Here is a 21,681-nt window from a genome sequence, read left to right on the forward strand (position 1 = left end):
GGCAGAGGAAATCCCCAGGAGCTAAGCTGTAGCTTGGCTTTCCTGGGGTCACAAGCAGCTTGACATTAGCTGGGGACCGGGACCCTCTTCCTCCCCTCCCACCAGAGGGCTTGTGGCTAGGTCTATGGGAGATCAGATATTTGTTCTCTGTTCTTGAGGACAAAGAGATTGTGATCTTGTTCTGTGGAACGTTCCTGCGCCCTTTCAAATGTATGATCATATTCTCAGCATTTGCTTTTACATTCAACCTCGAAACTTCCTGCCCAATTCTTAGTAAAGTTCTGCTGCCAGCAGCCTGCATGAGGCGGAATGCTGATTTAGCTCCTAGGCTGTGCTGAGCCACATTGCCATGGTAACCAGCAGTCAAACCTGGGAGAAGCAAGGCTGCAGAGGCACTGGAGTCATCACCAAACAACAAATCAAAGGGAAATGTCTCAGGGGAGATTTCTAATTATCACACATTTGTCCTTGCAGCCAAACCAGAGTGCAGAGGAAATGGCACCGTTGGCATTGGCACCTTTGGGCCACAAAATCATGGAAACTTTCTTGTTCTTCTGTGGGCGTTCCCTGGAGCCTCCTGCTGCCTTAAGGTCTATTGAAAACGATGTTTAGATTGACCTTTTCCTTAGAGTTGTCACCAAGTCCTTAGTAGTGATAACTATAATGCTCTACAGCTTAAGGTGTTTTTGAAGGCAGCAAGGCACTTTTCTTTTTTATTTCACTTTTTTTTTAAGCAAGGCAATTTTAAAAAGCCTTATATCTGTGAGCCTGGTAGCTAATAAACATCTGAGATTGTTCTCTGACATCTTGAAGAGATTGCCTCTGTTCCTTCCATACTTTTTTTCTTTTCCCCATCCTTTTTAATATAAGCCAATTTACTTCAGGAATCCTTAAGACCAGTAGAGTACAAACTGATCTGTTTGCATGTAAATGTATGCAAATCATGTTACAGTAAGACAGGCCTCCTAGAGTAACAATTGGTAACATCTATGTTTGCTCATGAAGAGAGTGTTCAAGGTTACAAAGCTATCACTAAAGATTTATAGTTTTCCAGGGAGATAGTTGTAGAAATCCTTTTCCTACTTTTAAATATGCTGAGACCAAAGGCTGTCCAAGCCTTGAGACAAGGGAGAGAGGTGATAAATGAAGACACAGCATCACGTGAATAAAATTCAAGTTGCCTTTGTTAAGACAGCAGCTTCGACCTTCTTGCAGTCAGCCTGGTCTGCAAAGGTGTCTGTGTTAGTAAGTTTCTTTAACGTATCTGTTCTGCATTAATTCATATTTCTGAATGGCATATGCTGGAGACTGGCCTGAATCACCTTTGTTTTATTATAGGTGCATTTAAGGTCAACTACCACTAACTGCATTGTTAAATATTGATTTAGCCATTTGAATTAATGTAATTTTCAGTCCTTTCCCTACTTAATGTGTACTAGCAACCGCATGACCCAGCCAGACAGGAGATCAATATGTGGGGACTCAGTTTGTACCGAGGCTCGGTTCACCACTTTCTCCGCTTGCTAATTTCCTGTGGAAGCCAAAGTGTCCGGCTTAACCCGCCCCTTGGCTTGTCTACTTACTTCCTGCAGAACTTCCAAATGCTTTCGTCTCCTGTAGAAGTTTTCTGATCTACGTAGTGGTCATTGTTTCTTGGGGTTCTGAACCACAGGTTTCCCTTGTTCAGGAAAAACATCAAGAAAGCAAAAAACAAAACCTGCAACATTGTAACAGCAAGGTCAGAATGGCATGGATTTATAACATTGCAGGACCTAAAACAAGCCTTAGCATCGCTTTATTCGGCACTCTTATTTTATGGCTCACCAAACTGGGGGTCTAAAGGACTTTTCAAACCGCCAGCATCAGAATCAGAATCCTTATCTTCCAGATTTCTCTTTTCATTGTACTTATTGACCTCTAGTACATAGTATTTGTCTTTCTGTGAACTGGGGCAAAGTAAAGGAATTTTGTGACCACGTTCATTAAAGACACCATGGCATCAGGCCAAAGAGAGCTCGGTGAAAAATGAAATAGTTCATTTTAGCAGAGATCAAGTGGAGATACTATCCCTAAAGAACGGCCATAGTGGGGGCGCCTGGGTGGCTCAGTCGGTTAAGCGTCCGACTTTGGCTCAGGTCATGATTTCATGGTCCGTGAGTTCGAGCCCCACATCAGGCTCTGTGCTGACAGCTCGGAGCCTGGAGCCTGCTTTGGATTCTGTGTCTTCCTCTCTCTCTGACCCTCCCCCGTGCATGCTCTGTCTCTCTCTGTCTCAAAAATAAATTAACGTTAAAAAAAAAAAAAAAAAAGGAACTGCCATAGTGATACTGCCTTCTTTGGAACTTTTCCGTTTGGCTTGACTTATTCTAATTTAACATAAATATAGAAGAACAAACTGTAATACTGAGATCGTGATATGAAGCTGATATATGTTCTTTTCCTGCCTAGCCTTCATTTAAGGTTAGAGGTGCTGGGGGCCATGTTTGCTACCTTATACAAAAGCCTGCCTAAAAGAGCAGGAAGCATTCTGGGAAACAGAGCCAAGAAATGGAGAGAGACCAGACCGTGGTGGCATCAAGCATCTGGGTCCAGTCATGCCTGAAGCTAGTGATACCTCTCAAAATTTAGGTTACATAAAATCAATAAATTCCCTTCTTTTTTTTTTTAATTTTTAAAAATCTTTATTTATTTTTGAGAGAGAGAGACAGCAGGGGAGGAACAGAGAGAGAGGGAGACACAGAATCGGAAGCAGGTTCCAGGCTCTGAGCTGTCAGCACAGAGCCCAATGCGGGGCTCAAACCCGTGAACAGTGAGTTCATGACCTGAGCCGAAGTTGGATGCTCAACTGACTGAGCCACCCAGGTGCCCCAGTAAATCCCCTCATTTTCTTAAGTTGTCTTTTTGTTTGTTTTGTTTTTTGTTTTTTTGTTTTTGTTTTTTGTTTTTTTTTTTGAAAACCACAACCAAGAGTGTCAACTTCCTGGCTAATACATAAGCTGAATTGGGTATTCAAGAAATACCTGGACCTTGATGGGTGTGGTATCCAACTTCTAAATTATAACATAGTTCCACAGAAATGTCTTACAGCGTTTCTACTTGTGTTATAAAAGGCCAGGTGGTGGGTCTCTAGTAAACATTTGTATCTGACATCTCTCTCTCCCGTTTGTGTCTAGACAAACACAGACCTATAGTGTAAGCAATGTAAACCGACATTTTATTTTCAAAGCGCTTGCCTAATGTCACTGCTTTCTAGTGTGTAATAACATCTTAGTAATTGTAGGCTATTTCCTTCACGTAAAAGCCACAGTCAATAAAGTTGCTTCTCCCCCCCAAAACCTGCACTGAAAAAAAAAGTCCTTTCTATTCCCAAACTGAAATTGATTCTCTAGTAAGAGAGGAAAGCTCTGAGACTGAAATTGCAGACCTTTAGTCCTGGAAAAGTAACTTTAGAGATGGCCCAAGGCTCTCGGTTTGCAGGTGACATCAAAACTCAGAGGGTGTAGGCCATGTGGCTTCAGCTGCACAGCACGTTTAACCGTGGAGCTGACACTAACACTCACATCTTTGACCACACGCTTTCCCACCCTGCTCTGCGTTCCTCCGCCTAATGCACTTGCTAGTACCCCGCTTCTTGTTTGGCAGTGTGTGGGGCGATACTTTTTATTCCTGGCTGTCCAGGGTAAAAAACTTGTAATGTTTACAGGATATAGGACAGTACCGCTATTTACAGACAGCTCACAGACGCAGATTAGTTTGTGTGCACAATTGTCTAAGTGCACACAAAGGCATAGCGACACTCGTCCTGATGGAGCTCAGGCACGTAATTAGAAAATAGAAGTTTAAACCAGGCAAGAAGAATCAAATTAACTGGAACAAACACAATAAACAGAATCGAATCTTTGGTCTCAGCACCTGGTTTTACACAGTGGAACTCAGGGATCAATGACAAAACCCACCCAGCTTTTTGACGGCATCTCTACCTGCTAAAAAAGGTGTATAGGTAGCAGATTTGAGCGTCCCGTCTCTTTGGGTGGTTTTTATTCACATCACATAGACCTTGCAAACACTCTACAGTTCCATGCAATTAAATGAGACCTCACTCGTTGACGTGAAGGGAGGTTTGGTATATCAATATATAATATATAATATATAATATATAATATATAATATATAATATATAATATATAATATATAATAATATATAATACATAATACATAATATATAATATATAATAATATATAATATATAATAATATATAATATATAATATATAATAATATATAATATAATATATAATAATATATAATATATAATAATATATAATATATAATATATATGTAATAGAAATGGATGCTTTTTGCCTCTTTTTATGTATTGACTGTAGTTGATACAGAGCAAAATCCTCTAAGAACTAAAGCATCAAAATTATAAAATGTCTGGATGTGAAGTTCATAAAGCTGAAACTACTTTTTTCTTAAACAAAGGCAGATGCTTTGTGTAGATGGATATCTCTTTTCTGTGTTCTAGGCATTTACTTTCATTTTTGAAACTCTTTTAAGTGCTACATGAGGCACCTGGCCCTGGAGTGAAAAGAGATTAAAAACACCTTGGGGAATCTTAATTCCTTCTAAATCACTTTTTCCTCCTTAAAAAAAAAAAAAAAAAAAGGAGTTGGTCTCGAATGAAATATGGAACCTTATCTACCTTATGAATAATCTCCTCTCTTTTCTCCTCTCTGCCCCAGAGTTCCAGGGCTTGGAGATAGATAGGGGGTGATTAAAAATTCTCATCCTGCCTATGTGCCTTGTGCCCTCTCCTTTGTCATTTTGCAGTTGGGTATCAAAGCGGTAGCATCTATGTTCTTTGAAGACTAAGCAGTTTGGACATGCAATTTAGATGAAAAACAATTACTCTGTGTTAGCTTGCTTTTGGCAAGAGTGTATTAAGGCTCATCTCATTGATGGGAAACAAAAGCTCCCCTTCATCTTCATGAATTTCAAATGAGAGAGAGAGAGAGAGAGAGAGAGAGAGAGAGAGGAAGAAAAGGGAACAGTGAGTTTTCTGGCAGGAGCTTTTCTGCATAACCTTTCTCTGACGAGTTGGAGTTGGCGGCTTTCTTTCTAGAACACCTTTAGCCCTGGCTTGGATAATAATGCATTTCTTGCCCTTGCACAGATGGTGCAAATGATCATTCGCTTCAACTGGTGGGAGCCTTTGAAACATACAAAGAAGACTAAACCGTTGAAGGGCAAGCTGTGGCTTTTTTTTTTTTTTTTTAATTTAGAAAGGGAAGAAAATTAATGGACACCTTGCATCGATACCTTTTGTTACAGTAGTGTTTCATTTTGAAAACACAAGCAAACAAAAGGCATGCTTGTGAATTAGCTATGTTTAAAGTTGTATCAGGGGCCTTTGGAGGGGCTCAGTTGGTTAAGGTACCCTTTGGCTCAGGTCACAATCTCACGGTTCATGAGTTCAAGGCCTGTGTCAGGCTCTGTGCTAACGACAGCTTGGAACCTGCTTCGGATTCTGTGTCTGCCTCTCCCCTGCTTCCTCTCTCTCTCTCTCAAAAATAACACTAGGGAGAAAACACTAGGGACAAAAAACAGTAGGGGCCCTTAAAAAACACCATGTTATCTTTAAGGGCCCAGTTTGAAAATATTAGTTCAGAGAGTTGCATTGGATCTTCAACTTCTGAATAATGATGTGTTGGCACATTGCTTGTGGTACTTGTGGTCCCAGAATGAAAGCCCAACAGGCTTTGTGTGTGTTTGTAGGAATGTGTGTTAAGGAGAAACAGAGCTGGTTTCATGGGAAAGCGACCTGTGTGGTACCCTGAGTCTTGTGCTTAGAAGGTTAAGTGTCAGTCGGTTAACCATCCCAACGCTTGATTTAGGCTCAGGTCATGATCCCATGGTTCATGGGTTTGAGCCCTACATCACCCTCTGTGCAGAGCATGGAGCATGCCTGGGATTTTCTCCCTCTGCCCCTCTCTCCTACTCATGCTCTCTCTCTCTCTCAAAAAAAGTGTGCATATGTATATATGTATATATATATGTGTGTATATATACATATATATGTGTATATATATGTATATATACACATATATATGTGTGTGTGTGTATATATATATATATATATATTAAATATTATAAATATATATATATATATATATATATATATATATATATATATAAAACCTTCAGGGATGGTGTGAGTATTAAATAAACATAAAGTGATTAAAACAGTTCATGGCATGTGGTGCAGGTTTTTAAAAAAAATTATTGTTATAACTGTATACATTTAGTTATTTAGAGTGGCTATTATTCTTTAAAAAATTTTTTTTAACATTTATTCATTTTTGAGAGGCAGAGAGAGACAGAGCATGAGTGGGGGAGGGACAGAGAGAGAGGGAGACACAGAATCTGAAGCAGGCTCCAGACTCTGAGCTGTCAGCACAGAGCCAGATGTGGGGCTCAAACTCATGAGCCGTGAGACTGTGACCTGAGCCAAAGTCAGATGCTTAACCGACTGAGCCACCCAGGCGCCCCTCTACCTTCTTATATGGCCTGAACTCACTGTTCAAAGCCCATGTTCAAGTGAGATTTCCTAAGTGCATGTAGAAAAGAAAGCAATCAGAAAAGTATAAACTAGCTTTACTTAATTTTTTCGGATACTTCTTTTTATCATTTTTTTAATGTTTATTTTTGAGAGAGAGAGGCAGATAGGGAAAGTGTGAACAGGGGAGGGCAGAGAGAGAGAGGGAGATGCAGAATCTGAGGCAGGCTCCAGGCTCTGAGCTGTGAGCACAGAGCCTGACTCGGGGCTCGAACCCATGAACCTTGAGATCACGACCTGAGCTGAAGTCAGACGCTCAACCAAGTGAGCCACCCAGGTGCCCCTAGGATATTTCTTAATAAAATATGTATAAAGTCTGTGTCTTCCTACCCAATGGGCTTAGAGTTATATCTGTGTAGGGTATAGACACAAATTTTTTCTGCCTCTGAATCCGAATGTCTCCCTTCGTATAATGCAGTCTCCCAAATGTCTGCGTAGCCAGTGTCAACCCCTAGCCCATATTATAGGAATATGTTACAATTTTAAAAGGTAAAAAGAAAGTACTTAAATTCATCTGAAACCCACCACAACATAATAATATAAAGGTTTTCCGTTTATGGTGCATTTTGTTCACTCCTAAATAGTATGCCTGTGAGTTGTAACCCTTCTGTCACGGATCTCCCTCGGAGGAAGTCCTGCCTCCTGGTTAACATCACAGCTGTGACACGGGGACCTTTGCTTTTCTTTCTGTGAATGAGATCCTCCTGGGTGTTTGTTGGGGGTGTTTATGCATTCCTCCCACAATTTTAAAATTTGGTAGCTTAACACATCACAAAAACAAACTGTGAGCATCTCCAGCAAACCAGTTTTGTGGAGTTTTCAACATTCTCCGGTTCAAATATTGAGACAGACACACGTGCTGTCTTCAGCGGTGGCGTTGTTCATTAGGGTTTTCTAAGCCATTGAAAACATTTTCCATTGGGTGCTGAGTCACTGTATGGACTGCCTCTCTGAGAAAAATCCTAAATTTCTTCCAAGTGTGGGGTTTTGATGAGGGGGCAGGCTTATATAGGTCCCATAAAAAAAAAATCTGAAGGGGGGAGGTGTGATAGAAAGTAGCCAGGTAGTTCGTTGAGATCTGCCAGTACGTTTTCTGAAAAAGACATCAAGGCTGAACCGTTACCCGTTTGAAATAAAATCACGCAGAAAGAAAGTACAATGCAAAATAATGAAATTGTCCTAAGTTAGGGCGAAATTTCATAACATAAAATAGAAACCATGTATATATTTTATACAAAAGGATCAATAACTCACATTTTCTGAGGGCAGCTATGGAATAAAATGAACATTAGTATTAATAACTTTCCATTATTAAAATTTCAAATTTTATATTGTACTTTATAAAATTACCTTATGTATAGATCTATAGACCCGCGCCTCTCTAAACATTGCTGCATAGATCTCCTAAATGTATTTTTCTGCCTTCCAAGGTCCATGCATTTTCAAAATAAATCATTGAAGGGAGTCAAGTGATTGGTATGCTGATTATATTAACAGAGGGGAACTTGTATCAATGTTAGAAAATATATCACCTCTCTTTCATACACTTCTCTTCCTGGAAATTCCCATTAAAGTAAGAGAAAGGAATCCAAAATAAAAGAGATTTATACTAGCATGGTTTTAACTTTAATATGGTAGGTGGTTACAGTGGTAAAGGGGAACCCTTAGCCTAAGACTTTGCTTTCTGTTCCTCAGTTCTTTTAACTTATTTATTTATTTAATGTTTATTTACTTATTTTGAGAGAGAAAGCATGAGCAGGGGAGGGGCAAAGAGAGAGTGGGGGAGAGAGAATCCCCAGCAGGCTCCATGCTGTCACCACAGAGCCCCACTCGGGGCTCAAATTCACAAATTGTGAGATCATGACCTGAGCTGAAAGCAAGAGTCGTACGCTTAATGAACTGAGCTACCCGGGCGCCCCTGAAGTTACTCATTTTTAAATTAACTTTGTCATTTTTGCCATGAGTTTGATATTACTTGTTATATAGTTTTATCACTTTTTAAATGAGATATAATTGACATGTAACATTATATTCATTTCCAGGTGTACAACTTAATGAGTTGATATCTGTATATCTGATGAAACGATCACTGCAACAAGTCTAGTTAACATCCTCATCACACCTTATTGTGGCTTTTAAAAATGAAGATGTAAGCAGTACTGAGTGATTTGCATTAGGGTGGGCGCCGTTGATTAGCATTTGGGAGGAACGTGATTTAGAAGAAAGAGCTCAGCTTCACAGTCAGAAAAATGTAAGTTTGGGGCCAGCAAACATTCTTCATGTGCCGTCACATGGTTCTAGGGCAAGTGTATAAAATTCTTTGACCTAGTTTCTTGATGAGGAAAGGTTGTTATTAAGATTACCTCCAATACACAAATCACCGGGTACCCTGGATAGAATGACTCAGTAGACCGAAGCTGACAGTATCAGTTACAGACAGGTTTGTGCCGATCCCTCTGGACTTCTACTGCACACAGTGTGCATAAAGTCAGAGAGTACCCAAAAGCTTATAAGTTATACTTTGCCTCCTTCCTACAAAGTGCATTTTGAAAAACCACGGTAACATAAATCCATAACTCACGGAATGAAGTTGTGTTCACTAGTAGCCTTTGACCTTTCTTTGGTTTTGCTTATAGCAGAAAATAATGGCTTTATTTTTTTTTTTTTTTGCCTTTGGAATATAGCGTGATGGCAAAAATTAGTAGCTGTCTTTACCAATCTATGTGGATGTTGAACTGCCTTTTTAAAAGAAGGCTGGTGTCCACTTATATTTATTATTATATATGTGTGTACACATATACATATATATCTATATATATGTAAAATATTTGAAACCTAGACTTTGACTTAAATGAGCAGAACTTGTAATGCTGTTGTTTTTAAATGCTATGTTTTCTTGTTGGTAGACAAATCAGAGAATTTCTGTGCACGTAGAAATTAGAAAATAATATGGCTCCCCCCTGCCCCAACTTAAAAGCAGTTCAGAGATCTCTTATTTTAAATTTTTTTTTTTTAACGCTTATTTATTTTTGAGACAGAGAGAGACAGAGCATGAATGGGGGAGGGTCAGAGAGAGAGAGGGAGACACAGAATCTGAAACAGGCTCCAGGCTCTGAGCTGTCAGCACAGAGCCCGACGCGGGGCTCGAACTCATGAACTGAGAGATCATGACCTGAGCCGAAGTCAGACGCTTAACCGACTGAGCCACGCAGGCGCCCCAGAGATCTCTTATTTTAGATTATCCTAAGTTTCTATGTAAAAGCTACGGGTTGTAATGGAGATCAGACTTTTGTATGTGTAACAGGTTGTCAGCTATAATTAAACAAAATGCCCAGAGCTTCCCAGCTGAACATATATGACAATGAACCAGTGATCAAAAAATTGTTGTTGAATGAAACAATACCAATAAGCGACATCTGTGATTGCTCAGAACCTCATATGGTTCTGGCATGCATCTACTTTTCTATAAATCTTGAGCTTCAAAGAGGCTGAAAATTCTTCTTGTATTGATTTTTTGTGGTTGATTTTGTTGAATAAAGCTAATGTGTGCAGTTGTTGAGAGCGAATATAGGAGGGGCATTGGAAACATGTGGCATTTGTCTCATTTCCAGGACAATAGACTAATACCTCTGAAAAGAAAAGTGATTCAGAATATGATATAGAACATATGCTAGAGTGGATCACCAAGTCCTGAATTCATCTTGAGCATGAAATGTTAGTACCTCTGAGAATATTCCCTGGAAATCCAGAAACGTCGTCTGGTTCTGACACGTTTCTTTTTCTTTCAGTAAACATCAGATCTGGGCTGGTGCTAGCGTTAAGCCCTCGGGTGGCTGGAATGAAGCTGCCATCCGGAGAAATTCCACTATTTATCATACCAGCTTCACGGGTGACTTAAATAGTCCTCCCCCAACATTTTGACACAATGCAATTATTTTGCTTTAGACAGTCAGCATTGGTTTGTTTGAAAAGGTTGTTGCTAAAAGTACCATCTTCAGATAAATGTGCTCAGATTTGTATTTTAGATGTATTTCACAGCTACGCTTTTATAAATAGGTTGGAAATAGCTAGATACTGATTTACGGTTGACAGCTAGTTTTAGTGGTGTTCAGAATTTCTGCAAGGATACTTTGACTTGTTCCCTTGAGTCTTTACAGCTCATGAAAACTCCAAACAGTTTTGAAGACAAGAGGAAGAGAAAATATTTAACACAATATGTTCAAACCTCAGTGGGTTATCTTGTTCCAGATTTTCCAAACCAGCTTAAGTGTCATACAGTTTTTCCGCAATTGTTTATTTGAACATTTATTGCAATAGTTTCGGTGTGATCAGTGGATAACAGAAGGTCCACTTGGTGCCCGATTTAGACCTGGGAATGCCTAGGGCACGTGCTCTTTACGCCTTGTGTTTGTGTCATTTTTCCTGTTGGTTAAGAACATGGATTCTGGAGTCTGTGTCTCCCAAATGGGCTCTGGAGGAAATGTTGCCCAAGTTAGTAACTTCTTTTGTTTCGGTTTCTTTGTCTGTATGAATATGGAGGCTGATAGTACCTACTTCTTAGGGAGGTATGGGTGTTAAGTAAATTAGTGCACCTAAAGATTTTTGAAATGATTGAATTATAGGGCATCTGTGATAAATATTATCTTCTATTACATGTATATGTATGTGTATGTGAATATATGTATACCCACACGTGTATGTGTGTATGTGTTCATAACAATATGTAGTGGAAATAGACATTGATAAATCTAAAATAATTAGTGTTCCTTCTTATATCTTATTCCTATTCCCATCATCGGTTGTGTGGAAATTGCTGTATCACCAAATACGTGTTGAATAACATAAAATACTAAACTAGTCCCTTTATCAAAGATATAAAGACAATGCATGAAGCTGGATGCTTTCAAGATTTTTCACTTACCCCTTTTCCTTCATTTTATCCTCAAATATTTTAACATATTTTGTAAGTCTCGAGAGCATTTAAGTTACTTGAATGATCCATCCAGAATCTTCCAGATGTGTTTATATAATTCATGATGTGTGGGCATTTCTCTGTGGCGGTTCTACGTGGATATCAGGTTTGAGCAAAAGGCACAATAAAGGATTTAATCCAACATTTCTATTTATTTCCCTTATGAAGAGAGTGGTCTTCCTACTACCTGGTAACTTTTGCCTCTTCAAGCAGGGTTTCTTGGTGCCTCCAATAAATGATACTTTCCCACCATTCCTTCACATGCTCTGCTGTTTGCACAATCTCCCCAAGGTTCTTGTGTTTCTCTTTGTCAGCCTCTGTGTTAGAGTATGGTCACAGACATGGTGTGGGTAAAAGGCAAAGAGGACATCCATGCTGGAAATTCGGGGAGCCTTTTCCTCCCAAAGATGAAAAATGTTCTGGACTCCCTCTCTGCCTCTAAACCCGAAGATGGTGCGTGTCACTTGACTTTGCTCTGTCAGTGCTCAGCACAGAGCAGTAACTACTCTTCCTGTTTTACGTTTTTCATTTTAAAGATCCAATTAACGTCTCTTGAATATTGCAGTGGGCCTGCTGACCTAATAATTCTTTCATCCCTGATTTCCATCATTATCTCTGCTTGAAGTTACCTCACACGCACACCTCGGCCAGAGAATACGTGTGAAGGACAGACAGTCCCCTCTTACGGGAAAGGCTCATCTCATCTGAGAGCCGAGTCTCAAGTGCATAACGAATGCTATTTTCTCATTTTCGGGGGCATTTGTCAGACATGTTATTTTAGGTTTAGATGTGGTATCACCGACTGCAATAGCATGGCTGTTCTAGTCTTCAGAAATTCTGAGACAGGCACTGCCTGGGGGTGTCTAGGAACGTTCATCACTCATTGAGACTCCAGGTTCAGAAGTCCCGAACCTTTTCTCTCCAGGTCTGTTCCTTTGTCACTTTCTGTGACTCCCAACACCAGTCAGTGGTTTGCAGTGTGTTCTTTCTGATACAGAACCGTCACATCTCTGAGAAATATACAGTTCCTCATTCTCAGGGATTCAGCCAGTGAGAGCAAGTGTCAGTTTCCTGATGATGTCTGAAAGGATGACTTTCTGGGGGTGCCTGGGTGGCTCAGCCGGTTAAGCGTCTGACTTCGGCTCAGGTCATGATCTCGCGGTCCGTGAGTTCGAGCCCCGTGTTGGGCTCTGTGCTGACGGCTCAGAGCCTGGAGCCTGCTTCCGATTCTGTGTCTCCCTCTCTCTCTGCCCCTCCCCTGTTCATGCTCTGTCTCTCTGTGTCTCAAAAATAAATAAACGTTAAAAACATTAAAAAAACAAAAAGGTTGACTTTCTGGACTCCATTCCTGGGAGGCAGACTGCTGGTAAAATAAAGAACAGAGTAGACTAATAAGAATGACTATTTACAACTATTAATAAAACAATAAGAATAATGACTATTAACAACCCTTATTGAGAATCTGCTTTGTGCCAGACACTGTTGCAAGTGTTTTATGTATCGTAGGTCTGTTGAGTACAAAATAGCACAATAGCCCTGCAAGGTAGGTGTTATTTCTCCCACTAGGTAGGCTGAAGCCCAAAGGGTGGGAGATTCTTGCTTAACATGACCTACTACTAAAGAGAGAGGCAAAGTCTCCTGGTGACTGAATCTTTTTTTCTTCTCCCTGCAGAGAAGCTTCGCTGCTGAGATGCTCCGGTGAGTTTCGAATTTCTGGCACAGTGTGTTTTCGGGAGGAATTGCCCACTGATGGAGATGCCAAAGGGAGGGTCAGCACACTGTGAGATGGAATGAGACTTTCTGTGTCTCAGCCGGCTGGGGTCATCTGTGGGAGTGCAGTCCAAGGGGAAGATGTGAAGTGATTGCCACGCAAGGCCAACCAGGCTTCCTGCCTTCTCCACAGTCTGCTCATCAGGGGGCCTCATTTAATTTGTTGGGGTTTTCTTTTAGTAGTAAAATATACATAACTTCATAGTTATCATTTTAGCCGTTTGTAAGTGTACAATTCTGTGACATGAAATACATTTACAGTGTTGTGTAACCGTCCTATACTCAAAACTTTTTCATCATCCTTAACCAAAACTCTGTATCCATTAAGCAGTGGTTCTCAGTTCCCCCTCTACCCTGCCCTCCCCTCCCCTGTAACCTCTGTTCTTCTTTCCAACTCCATGACTTTGCCTATCCTCAGTATTTCAGATATACGTGGAATCATACTGTGTTTACCCTTTGGGTCTGGTCTCTCTAAGCGTGCTCTCAAGGTCCCTCCATATGCTTGCGTATATAAAAATTTAATTCCTTTTTATGGCTGAATAATATTCCGCTGTGTGTATATATCACAGTTTATTTATCCCTTCATCTGTTGATGGGCCTGGGAGGAAGTAATTGAATGATTTCCTCTCCCAATTCCTCAAGGAACCTCATGCCATACACTGCATACCCAGTGTTTTGTTTTGGAGAGTACGGAGTGCTTCATGGTGTCTTAGTCAGTTTGGGCTGCTGTTGCAAAATACCATAGACTGGGTGGCTTGTAAACCACAGAAATTTATATCTATGTGGTTCTGGAAGTCTGTGACCACGGTGCCAGCACTCTCGGGGTCTGGTGAGAGCCTTCTTCTGAGTTGGATGCTACTGACTTATAGCCACACAGAGCGGAGAGCAGAGAGAGAGGAAGCAGGCTCTCTTGTGTCTCTTCTCATAGGGACATTAATCCTACACATGATGGCTTCACCTTCATGACCTAATTACGTCCTAAAGGCCCACCTCCTAATACCATAACATAACATTAGGATTTCAGCATATGAATTTTGGGGGGTGGGGGCACAAACATTTGGTTCATATCAATGAGATCCTTCAGGTTGGGCCATATAAAGACTGGCAGTTTATAATCAGTTTCTTTCTTTCTTTCTTTCTTTCTTTCTTTCTTTCTTTCTTTCTTCTTTTCTTTCTTTCTTTCTTTCTTTCTTTCTTTCTTTCTTTCCTTCCTTCTAGAAAATGAGATACTTGTTTTTATTTATTTTTTTATTTTATTTTACTGTATTTTATTTTATTTTAGAGAGAGAGTGTGGGAAAGCACAGGGGAGGGACAGAAGGAAAGTGAGAATCTCAAGCAGGTTCCATGCCCAGCATGGAGTGCAATGTAGGGCCCAATCCCATGACTGTGAGCTCATGACCTGAGCCAAAATCAAGAGTCAGATACCCAACTGACTGAGCCATCCAGGCTCCCCTAAAATCAGTTTCTACCTGTTTATTGAGCCCCAAGTAGAGGTCTGTTGCTGTACTTGACAATAGGGGATGTCCATTAGCAAGTAATGAGTAAACTGCCTCCTAAGGAAACAACCCCCAGACCTCATGCTTACACACACTTACACTCCTTCATACTTCCCATTGCCATCCCCACTATAGATCTTCCTCCCATATCCCATCCCAGGTGAGTACATAACCATGAAAGCATGCATCCAAATGTGTTTTTGAGAGAAACTGATAGAAAGTGTAAGGAGGGCAAGATGGCTTTTCTTCTGAGTGGTCAGGCCTTTGAGACAATTTGAACCAGTTCATGGAAGATGGGTATGACTTGTGTAGGCATAAAAGGGTAGAGGTTAAGGGTCTGTCAGGACACATAAACTACTTGAACAAAGTCTCAGAGTCCAAATTTGGGATAGTGAGAAGGGACAGTGAGGGATTTCTGAGGAAACGTTTTTGTTGGAGACGGGAAGTGGGAAGTTATAACAGGAAGGGAAGGAATGGATGGTAGAAAGCTTTATTTATTCACTGATTTTTTATTTGAGAGAGAAGTGCACGTGAGTGTGAGAGAGGGAGAGATAGAGAGAATCTTAAGCAGGCTCCACTTCCCATGCAGAATCCGCTCCGGTGACCGTGGGATCATGATCTGAGCCATAATCAAGAGCTGGACCCTCAAGTGACCGGGCCCCTGTAAACTGTTAATTCTAGACCGAGGATGTTGAACTTTAGCCCGCACACAGTGGGGAGATTTGGGATAAATAACATCATCAATCTGAAAAAAATCTGTAATCCAATAACATTGATTAAGGGGCTCTATGTGCAGGGGCTGCCATTGGGTTGGGCCCTGGGGACAGAAACATGGAAGTTTCACTTAGGATGGGACCTGGTGAACACAAAAGTTCGAGGTTTGGGAGGGGAGACTTTGGAAAAGAAGACAGAAAAGAAAGATCTAAGGGAGGATGTTTAAGAGTGTGACTTTTTAAAAGTTTGCTTATTTATTTTGAGGGAGAGAGAGAGAGAGCATGAGCAGGGGAGGGGCAGAGAGATAGAATCCCAAGCAAGCTCAGTGCTGTCAGCCCGGAGCCCCATGGGGGGGGTTTCATCTCACGATGTGAGCCAATATCTAGAGGCAGATGCTTAACCACCTGAGCCCCCTGGTGCCCCAAGAGTGTGATCTTCAAAGCTGCCCAGGGGAGTTTCCCAGAGAGCTTGGTTATTGTGTTACAAGTTGCACTAAGATCCTGAAGGGGAAGGATGGGATCTTGCTGTGGGTTTTCACGAGTGGAGGCATGTGGATGGACTTGGGAGGCAGAGCCTTAGTGGAGCAGAGTGCAGGGAGAAGAAACCAGTGTACAAGCAGTGGGTTGAAGAAGGGGGGCTGCGGACACGAAGATGCTACGGGAAGACCATGCTTCCCAAATACATGATGATGCATAAAAGTGGTGCATTTAGTGGTATGTTTTACACTGGTGAGAAAGAACAAGAGGCAATGGGGGTTTAGGAAGACGGTTCTGGCAATGGAACGCAGACTGGGCCGCAGTGTGGAAGTGACCGGAGGATGGGGGAGTTGTTGCAGGCAACGGGGCAGATGGCAGAGAACTGCAGCCTGGGCGGAGGCTGAATGAAGCGGTGAAGACAGTTATCCGTGAGGCTTCAGGATAGGAAGGAACAGGACTTGGTATTGGATTAAAGACTGAAAAATCAACATCCAAGATGTCCCCGAGCTTGGCTTGGGTGATCTGGTGCATTTAACATGCTGGGCCTGTTTTAAAAAAATGTTTATTTATTTGTCTTGAGAGAGAGAGAGCGAGAGAGCGCACACGTGTGTGTAGGGGAGGGGCAGAGAGAGAGAATTCCAAGCAGGGTCTGAGCTGTCAGTGCAGAGCCCAAGGCGGGCCTCGATCTCATGAGCAGCGAGATCATGACTTGAGCTGAAACCAAGAGTTGGATGCTTAACAGTCTGAACCCCCCAGGTCCCCCTATGCTGGGTCCATTTCTGCCAACCTCCCTGTAACAGTCCAGGCTGACTGTGACACACACATCCAGGGCCTCTGACAGTGACCCTGAAGAAACATCAGACTTGGAGTTTTTCTTTGAACTGTGTCCTTTTGTATTAGGATCAGTGTTACGTGATCGTCCCAAACTAATTGCTCTGATTACTGTGCATGTCCTCTGTCATCTTTGTTCCCGTGAGGGTGTAGCCATTGAAAACAGGCTGAGTCATTAGGGGAAGAAAGAGACACAAAGGCCACATCCACAGGGGCTAAATGACCTGTCAGGATAAGAGCCTTGAGCCGCTGCACAATGTACCTGCTCACATCATCATTTTGTTGTCAAAGCTGCTTTTTTTGCTTTCTTCCTTTTGCTCCCTGCTTCCAACTTATTTTTGGAGCATTTTAGTGACCTTGACCATGAAATGAAATGATGATGCCACTTCTCAAGGGAAATGTGTTTAAGATGTGCTGGTTCATGAAAGAGAATCATCAGTCAGAGTTCCCCAAGGGCTTAACCTTCATCTGCTTTTCAAAGAGAAAAGCCGCTTTCTTCCACTCACACGGGGAGAGCAGGCTGGCAGCTCTTTCTTCCCTTTCCTCCTCTGTCGCTTGCCTGCTTTCCTCAGTAAGAGTAGATTTTTTTTCTCTTTGGAGTCTTGCCGTACGGCCGCACCATCTGTAGCTCGATAACATGGTAATGTTTTACCTTTTTTTCAATTCTCTGTCTGTATTTCCCCATCCCCTTACTAATTCCTATCATGGTATTGCTCTAATGAAGGGCAAAAAGGTTGAAATTGTGGACAGAACATGTAATTCAACTGTTGCTCTTGAGCTTGGCACGTGTTTGGGAAACTTAGTTTCTAGAGCAGAATGTGAATGAATGTTGGCTGTAGTGACTTTTATCCTTTCTCTGTGGTTCTTTCTGTAAGGCGAAGAGGGGGAAAGAATCATGAGGTTATGTTTTCTGACAACAGAGCCATGCAAATGACCCACTCTCCCTCTATGGGTTGGGAGTCTTTTTTTTTTCATAGTAGGCTCCACACCCAACGTGAGGCTTGAGCTCATGATCCTGAGATCTAGAGTAAGATGTCAGATGAGCCAGGAGGTGCTCCTGGAGTCATTCTTTTATTGCTTATGATTGCAGTCTTGACTTTATGCGTATTTGAAGCTCTTCCTGAAGAGTCATTCAAGATGTCATGGAAGGAAATGAGAGAAGCCTTCTGGTGCACCTGGGTAAAGAGAACACAGAAGTGAAGCTGGCAATGTGGAGAAGAGCGGGGAGGAGGCCGGGCGCAGGGGGCCCCAGAGCAGGGGTAATAACGCAGCCACCTGAGTGGGCTGAAGCAGAGAGTACTGTCAGCGATGGGCTTGGGTGAGTGCCCGGGAGCTGAAAGAGTCTAAGACCAATTTCCGTTGACAGTCAGTCTTCACGTGACTGGGTATTTTGCTCTATTTGTTCTATGTCATCTCATTTGCAGCCTACCCAGAAGTAATTTAGGAGCCATGACTTGGGCTTATAAATTTAGCTCCCCTTTGGACACCCAATGAAGATGCTTCCCAGGAATGCCCCAAGGATAATTGTTGGACCCCAGTGGAGTCCTGGATTCCTTGTGTTGGTGGTAAAAAGGGGCTTTCGTGCTTGGAGATGGAGGGTTGATATTTCAGTCTCTGTCTTTGGGAGAGTGAATGCCATGGTTACCTTATGGAATATACGTGCAAGGTGCTGGACCTAACCACTCTGGACCTTCCACTACAAGGTCTGTTTTTCTTTCATTCTGGGTGAAGTCTACCTAGTACAAGGGTGCTAACATTTCTGAAAAAATTGCTGTTCCTTCCTCTTTGTTTCTACCTTTGTTTATTCTTACACACACACACACACACACACACACACACACACACACACACACACTACTCCTGGTAAATTTTAAAGAAAGAATGGACCATATTCTTAGTCATTGAAGGAAAGAACCCAAACTACTTATCTCATTTAAAAAAAAACAAACCATGTTTTTGGTGAATTGATGCACATAAGTCTCAGTCTTTTAAGCACTAATTTAGTACTTTTTCACGAGGGAAGCTGTTGCAGGGGAGAAGCTGAGGCACTACAGGTGAGGACCCCCTCACTTGTAATGTAATAACTCGGGAAGATGTTTGATTTCACGAAGTAAATTATTCTTGCTTCCATATAATAAGACACAGAAAGATGCTTCACCTTAAATTGATGTAAAACTGGTGTCTATTAGTATGTTTAATCTTCGTTCCCAATCTATGAGATTTTGATGTTTGAAGAAATGTGGCAAGACAATAAAAGCAGCTTTTTTTAACGTTTATTTTTTGAGAGGGGGGGAGAGGCAGAGAGACAGAGAGACAGACAGACACACAGAATCCAAAGCAGGCTCCAGGCTCCGAACTGTCAGCACAGAGCCTGACGTGGGGCTTGAACCCACAAATAGTGAGATCATGACCTGAGCTGAGATCATCAACCGACTGAGCTTCCCCGGGTGTCCCCAAAGCAGCTCTTACGGAGAGGTTAGAATTCAGTAATTTTGAAAGATTTAAAAGAAGTTTGAAAAAAAAAACACATAGCTAGTTTTTCACGCTGACTTTAAGTGAAAGTTGAATTTACTTACCTCTCATCGTTTTTTGAGTGGGTGACACTAGAAAAGAGTGATTTTTTTAAAGCAGAGTTGAGGCTTCAGGAAATTCCTTCTTTCTTTCGAAATTCTAAGAAGTCAATTTCTTTCCAAAGCGTTAAGTACGAGCTTGTTTTAGAATAGCTTCTTTCTCCAACAGCAAGCTCCAAATGATTCAGCAGAAGTGATTTTTTCAAGAGTATTATCTTGAAAGAGGTAGGTAGATCTCACTCAAAAGAGAAGCTGGTAAGTGCAAGCTTTCTCTTTCTCTCACTCTCTCAACACACACACACACACACACACACACACACACACGAATATATGTATGTCCAAAGAATAACTATTATAAAAATAACACAAAAATCCAAAAAACACACACTCTGAGAACACTAGTGAGCGTGTTAATTTGTTTTATGTTGCCAGCATGAGGGTAATGGAGCTGTGATGACCGACATTTCTTGTGAGATATCGGTGAAATTCATTATCTGTGGGATGTTTCCTGTACCGCACACAGATTTACTAGGAGCTGATCCAGCACAGGCAGGCGTGTGGGGAAAAATGTAGCCACAATTTAGAAAGGGAAATGGCCTGGGATGATAGCCTAGCTGGAAGTACGGATGTTCCTGTGTTGAAGATCAGTGCAATTAAAAGGATTTAGCAGCCAGATTACCAACGGAGTAGCTGGAGGGCTTCATTGTTGGCCTCGACATGTCTTCTGTTGCCGTGACTTGAATGGGAAGGGTGATAGAACAATCACAGTTCCTAGAACAAGGTACTTCAGATTTCCCAGCTCCACAGTAACTCAGTAATTTAAGACCCAGTGTTTAGGATAGAAGTGTGGCCAAGTGTCAAGAGGTTTGAGGAGTTGGGGACCGTGTGTAGAGGGCTGATAGCAATTACAGGAATGTTTGCTTATGTCGGTTGTGGGTCTTATAGTTCTAAGGTGTTTCTCTGGGATGCTGAAGTTTTATTGCAAATTTCTAATCAACTTCAAGTCTAGGGTCTTAGTATTTTTTAAAAAAATAATGTTTATTTATTTTTGAGAGAGAGAGAGCACACAAGTGGAGCAGGGGCAGAGAGAGAGGGGGACAGAGGATCCGAAGCAGGCTCTGTGCTGACAACAGCAAGCCTGATGTAGGGCTTGAACTCGTGAACTGCACGATCATGACCTGAGCTGAAGTTGGATGCTCAACCAACTGAGCCACCCAGGTGCCCCCAGCGTCTTAGTATTAAAAGTATTGCATTTGCTAGACAATTCCAAAAGCATGTTGTTGGTTATACCTGTATTCCAATAATTAAAATTACGTTCCATAAGCTCAACGTGGCGTGGTGGAAAAGAACGGTCTTTGAGTTTGGAATCGGATGATGTAATTTCCAGACCTCCACTGGGAAATGACATCAATTTTGTCCCCCAGTTCAAACTCTCTGGGTGGGGGACAAATCATGTAGCCTCTGTAAGCCTTAGGTACTTTGTCTGTAAAATGGCAATGTTCCCTTGGCTCAACCTCCTCTAGGTGAGGGCGCAAGAATCAGGCCATGCTGTATGTGAGAGAGTTTTGTAATAACAACAGACAAAGGGAAATTTCCTTCCTACTATGTTCCTTTATTGTTTTTGTCCTTTCATCTTTCGTTTTGATGATTTGTGTCATTTGATGAAGAGGTGTCATTGATTGAAGCCACCTTCCTTTATTGGAAGTATACATAATACGTTTAAAAATGAGCTACTTTTATGATTGTCTACATCTTAGAAGTTCTGAAATCTGTAATTCTAACTTCTAGAAATATTCAGCAGAAAATATTTCTTTGGTGATTTAATAACAGTGTAAAATTTGATTTACATATTCATAGCTTCTATTTGACCTCTAAACTTTAAAAGTATTTACCGTCTAACTTATGTACACTATCTGTATCATCATGGGGCGAAAATGACCTTACTCATGTGGGTTGCTCAGAAATGGGGAACATATATATTTCACTATTATTTCCTTCTCTTGTATACTTTTGTGGTGGATGGAGCACTGTCTGAGGATTTGATCTGGAGCCTCTTAAGGAAAATTATAATTTCAAAGCTCTGGCTGGCTCTTCCCCTGTTCAGGATGGAAATTCAGCCTGCGTTATTTAGAAAAACGTCGACAGTGGCTTTTTTAGGTTATGAAACTCAAGTTCCCCGACCGCCACCACTGTGACCTTAGCTGGAAAAAGGCACTTGATAGGAAAAGTGCCA

General features: G+C 41.5%; 1 long non-coding RNA gene across 1 annotated transcript in view; it reads left to right on the forward strand.

Annotated features, from left to right (window-relative positions):
* The window catches only part of LOC128778330 (uncharacterized), a 94,673-nt gene that overhangs the window by 22,185 nt on the left and 50,807 nt on the right, over window positions 1–21,681 (forward strand). Inside the window, exon 2 of the long non-coding RNA XR_008423913.1 lies at window positions 13,263–13,288. This is a non-coding gene — a long non-coding RNA (uncharacterized LOC128778330). The remainder of the gene's footprint in view (window positions 1–13,262; window positions 13,289–21,681) is intronic.

This window comes from Panthera pardus, unplaced genomic scaffold (assembly GCF_024362965.1).
Source record: "Panthera pardus isolate Hobbes unplaced genomic scaffold, ASM2436296v1 HiC_scaffold_2, whole genome shotgun sequence".
NCBI classification, from domain to species: Eukaryota; Metazoa; Chordata; class Mammalia; order Carnivora; family Felidae; genus Panthera; species Panthera pardus.